Source organism: Mirounga angustirostris, unplaced genomic scaffold (assembly GCF_029215605.1).
Source record: "Mirounga angustirostris isolate CCGP_5_RB_7025 unplaced genomic scaffold, mMirAng1.0.hap1 SCAF_11, whole genome shotgun sequence".
Lineage (NCBI taxonomy): Eukaryota > Metazoa > Chordata > Mammalia > Carnivora > Phocidae > Mirounga > Mirounga angustirostris.
Genome location: NW_026991719.1, coordinates 48,058,437 through 48,064,313, shown reverse-complemented (window position 1 = coordinate 48,064,313; position 5,877 = coordinate 48,058,437).

Here is a 5,877-nt window from a genome sequence, read left to right as displayed (position 1 = left end):
TAGGGGTGTGGGATTTGGAGTAAATCACTGCAAAGAGCCATTGTGCAGGTTAGCTGCTCTCAGTAGGTATCTCTGTGCTTTTGCTGAGGGGCAGGTGAGGGAAATGTCACCTGCAGTCTCCTTTGTCCCTCAGAGAGGCAATGCCACTTCTCTCAGATTTGCTCCAAGAAGGGGGAAACTTCTCTACCGCTGTGTCTCAGGCAATCCTCAGATTGTGCCCTCTGCCCCCGGTTTACCTGCCTGCCTTCTCTACAGAAGCTCTGCAGTGCCCTCAGGGCTCTTATACCAGCCACACCACAGACCTCTAAAACTTTGAGTCCTGCTGGTTGTAGAAAGTCACAAAAATCAGTCCCTCTCGTTTTCCCCATTGATGTCTTTAGGGAAGTGTTTTCCTTGTGCGATCTCTCCCTCTCTCACCTCTCTCTGTGACCAGGGTTCCCTCCTTTCTGCAGCACCCTTGTTCCCTTTCTTCCCCAAATTATATCTCTGCACCTCCTACCTATATCAAAGTGGCCTCTTCTCTCCCTCTAGTTGTGCAGTTTAGTCTGTCAGTCCTCAGATCAATGTCTTGGGTATTCAGAATGATTTGATATTTATCTAGCTGTGTTCAAGGGACAATACAATGTTAAAGTCTTCCTACTATTCCACCATCTTAGCTCCTCCTACCCCATCACTTATGTATTTTATAACTGGAAGTTTGTATCTTTTCACTCCCTTTATCCATTTGGTCCACCCCTTTCACCTGCCTCTGGGAACTACCAATCTGTTGTCTATATCTATGAGCTTGGTAAGGTTTATGTTTGTCTGTTTTTTAATTCCACATATATGTGAGATCACATGGTATCTGTCTTTCTCCTGTCTGACTTATTTGACTTAGCATTATACTCTCTAGGTCCATCAGTGTTGTTAAAGATAGCAAGATTTAATGCTTTTTTATTGCTGAGTAGTATTCCATTGTGTGTGTGTGTGTGTGTATATCTACACCACTTATTTATCCATTCATCCATTGATGCACCCTTGGGTTGTTTCCATATCTTGGCTATTATAAATAATTGTGCAGTGAACATGGGGTGCATATATCTTTTCAAGTTAGTGTTTTTGTTTTCTTTGGATAAATACCCACAAGTGAAATTGTTGGGTCATATGGTAGCTCTATTTTTAACTTTTTGAGGAATCTCCACAGTACTCATCTTAATGTGTGTTAGGGGTCATCTCGTTGTGGTTTACATTTGCATCTCCCTAATGACTAGTGATATTAAGCATGTTTTCATGTGCTTATTGGATACTGTGTATCTTCTTTGGAGAAATGTCTTTTCAAATCTTTGACCATTTTAAAATTGAGTTATTTATCTTTTTTATTATTGAGTTATAAGTTTTCTTTTATAGTCTGGATACCAGACTCTTACAATTGTATGATTTGCAACAATTTCTCCTATTCTGTAGGTTTTGTTTTCACTTTTATGATAGTGTTCTTTCTTCCACAAATTTTTAAAATTTAGATGAAGTCTAATTAACCTTTTTGTTTTTGTTTGTGCTTTGAGTATCATATCTCTGGATCCATTACCAAATCCAATGTGATAAAGATGTGCCCCTGTTTTGTTTTTCTAAGTGTGTTGTAGATTTAGATCTTACATTTTGGTTTATGATCTATTTTGAGTTAATTCTGACAAATGGTGTAAGGTAGAGATCTAACTTTATGGGGTTTTTTTTTTATATGGAAAAATTTTTTTCATTCAGTTGGTTCCAGCATTAGTTTCTGGAGATATTATTTCCTCCCCACTGAATGGTTTTGGCACCCTTGTTAATAATCAGTTGACCACAAATACATGGGTTTATATCTGTACTCTTGATTTTGGTATGTTTAGTGGTGTCCCACATATATCTGAACTTCTGTTCATTTTTACATTTTTTTCCTTTTATGTGTCTCAGAATGAGTAATCCCCATATACCAACTTTATTAATTTTTTCTTCTGACTGCTCAAATATTCTGTTGAGCCCCTCTAGTGATTTTTTTTTTTTTAATTTCAGTTACTGCACTTTTCAACCTCTTAATTTCTATTTGGCTCTTTTTAAAAATTTCTACCTCTTTATTGATATTCTCTACTTTATGAGATACCAATCTCATACTGTTTTCCCAATTTTTCATTTAAATTCCAGTTAGTTAACATACAGTGTGATATTAGTTTCAGGTGTAGAATTCAGTGATTCATCACTTACATACAAAACCCAATACTCATCACAAGTGTCCTCCTTAATCCCTATCACCTATTTAACCCATCCCCCTGCCCACCTCCCCTCCAGTAACCCTCAGGTTTTTCTCTATAGTTAAGAGTCTGTTTCCTGGTCTGCATCTCCCCAACCCCGTGTTCATCTGTTTTGTTTCTGAATTTCCACATATGAGTGAAATTCTATGGTATTTGTCTTTCTCTAACTTATTTCACATAGCATAATACTCTATGTCTCCATCCATGTCATTGCAAATGGCAAGATTTCATTTTTTTTTAAGATTTTTTTATATTTTTTTACTTATTTGTCAGAGAGAGAGAACACAAGCAGGGGGAGAGGCAGGCAGAGGGAGAAGCAGGCTCCCCGCCGAGCAAGGAGCCCAATGTGGGACTCGATCCCAGGACCCTGGGATCATGACCTGAGCCAAAGGCAGCAGCTTAACCGACTGAGCCACCCAGGCGTATCTCATTTTTTTTTTTTAATGGCTGAGTAATATCCCATTGTATGTGTGTGTGTGTGTATATATATATCTATATATATGTATCTCACATCTTCTTTATCCACTCATCAGTTGATGGACATTTTCTTTAGTTCTTTAGAAATGGTTGTCTTCTTTCTGTGTGTATAGTTTAGTATTTTCTGTGTAAGGAACATATGTTCCTTATTTATTTGCATGCCTTATAATTTTTGTTGAAAACAGTACATTTTAAATAATATGATCTGAAAAATTCTGCAGATCAAATTTTCTGTCCCTAGAATTTATTTATTTATTTTTGTTACTTCTGGTAGCATTGTAGCTTGTTTGTTGAGTTACTTTTTGAAACTAATTCTGTATACTCTGTATTTTTGTCATGTGTGTGGTCACTGAAGTCTCTGTTCCATTGGTTTAATGGTCAGGTAATTATTGCAAAAATATTTCCTTACATGTCTGTAATCAATAGGTCTCCCAGGAGTTCTGTGTACATGTTTGTGCATGCCTTCAACATTCAAACAGAAGTCGACAATTCTGCTTTAATCTTCACTTCCTGCTTGCACAGAACCTCAAAGTTAGCCAGAGGTAAGGACTTGGCTTCTTTGGTTGGTATCCATACAATCCTGGGCATTTGCACATGCATATTCATATGTGTGGTCTTCTAAATTACCAGGAATATGTTAAACCTTTTCTTTTTTTTTTTTTTAAGATTTATTTATGTATTTGAGAGAGTGAAAAAGAGAGGGGGGAAAGGGAAAGAGAAACTTAAGCAGACTCTGCGCTGAGCAGGGAATCAGATACATGACCCTGAGTTCAAGACCTGAGCTGAAACCAAGAGTCAAACACTAAACCTACTGCACCACCGAGGCACCCCTATTAGAACTTTTCAAATCCCCAATGGAAATGTCATTTCTGAGCTTTTCCTTCTAACATTTTTGATTATCCTATTGTTTGCAACATTGTTTTTCAATGAAGTTTTTATTTATTTATTTGAGAATGAAAGGGAGAGAGAGAGCACGAGTGGCAGAGCAGGGTAGGGGCAGAGGAAGAAGCAGAATCCCTGCTGAGCAGGGAGCCTGACCCGACCTGGGACTCTATCCCAGGACCCTGGAATCATGACCTGAGCCAAAGGCAGATGCTCAAGTGATTGAGCCACTCAGTCACCCCTGCAACATTGTTTAATTAGTGACATTGAATGCCTTTCTGTGTGCTTATTGGTCATTTATATAGCTTCTTTGGAGAATAGTGTATTCAAGTCCTCTGACCATTTTTCAATTGGGTTACTTATGATTTGTTGACTTTGTAGGAGTTTTTGATATATTTTGGGTACTAACCCCTTACCAATAATGCATATATTTTCTCTCATTGTGTAGGTTGCCTTTCACTTGATTGTGTCCTTTGGTGCACAAAATTATAAAATTTCAATGTAGTGCAATTTATCTATTGTTATTTTTGTTACCTATGTTTTTTGGGTCATATTAATGAAATTATTCCTCTATTCCCCACTCCCTCATATACCCAATGATTTCTGCTAAGAATTTTATAATTTTAGCTTTTATGTTTAGGTCTTTGATTCATTGAAATTTACATTTTATATGTGGTATAAGGTAAGGGTCCAACTTAATTATTTTGCCTTTGGATATCCAGTATTCCAACACAATTTGTTGAAAACACTGTCCTTTCTCCACTGTATGGTGTTAGCACCCTTGTTGAAAATTATTTGAGAATATATGCAATAGTTTATTTCTTAGCTTTCTTTTCTACTGCATTGGTCTATGCAAATGTCTTTAAGTCAGTATCATACACTTTGGTTAATGTAGCTTTGTAATGTTTTGAAATCAGGAAACATGAGATCACTGACTACATTCTTTTATAAGACTATTTTGGATATTTGGGATCTGTTGATATCCTTGATATTGAATTTTAGAATGAATTTTTCTATTTCTGTAAAAAACACCACTGGGATTTTGATAAAGGTTGCATTGAATCTGTAGATTGCTTTGTATAATATTTACATTTTTTTCAAATTTTTATTGAGATATAATTGATACACAGCTCTGTATATATATTAAGGTATAGAACATAATGACTTCACATTCATATATTGAAAACCCATTACCAAAGTAAGTTTAGTTAACATCATCAAATATAGATTTAAAAAAAATTTTAAAAATTTCCCTTGTGATGAGAGCTCTTGGGATTTCCTTCTTATCAAATTTATCATAACGTTAAATATAGTCATGGTGTACATTACATCCTCAATATTTATTTACGTTAAAGCATGGAACTTTGTACTTTTTGATACCTTCTTTACATGTCACCACTTACCACCCCCTGACACCGTAATCACAAATCTGAACTATTTTCATATATTTTGATTTTGTTTTCCAGGTCCCACATATAAATAAAATCATATACTTTTTGTCTTTCTTTGTCTGACAAATTTCACCTAGTGTAATGCCCTGAGGTCTATTCTTATTGTCACAAATATGATTTCCTTCTTACTTATGCCCTAGATAATCCATGTATATATACCACAACTTCCTTATCCATTCATCCATTGATGGACATTTATAATTTTTTCCTTTCAAGATTTCATTTAAATTTTAGTTAGTTAACATATAGTGTACTGGAGGAGCAAGATGTCCACGTGGAGGAGTAGGAGACCTAAATTTCGTCTGGCCCCAGGAATTCAGCTAGATAGTTATAAAACCACTCTGAATACCTACAAACTCAACAGGAGATCAAAGGAAAGAATAGCAGCAATCCTATGAAGAGAAAAGCGACCACTTTCTGGAAGGTAGGACGCCTGGAGAAGTGAATCCAAGGTGATAATTTGGGAAGACAGACCACGGGGGAGGGAGCGTGCATCAGCTGGCTACTCTAAGTGATAGAGCAGCAGAGCACAAAATTGGAAATTTCAGAAGTCTGCTCAGCTAAGGGACGTCGTTCCAGTGGTTAAGTGGGGGGTGGTACCATTCTTCTTTGGAGAATAGTGTATTTTTGATTTTTGCCTTTAGATGTCCAGTATTCCAACACAATTTGTTTAAACACTGTCTTTTCTCCACTGTATGGTGGTAGCACCCTTGTTGAAAATTATTTGAGAATATATGCAATAGTTTATTTCTTAGCTTTCTTTTCTACTGCATTGGTCTATACAAATGTCTTTAAGTCAGTAT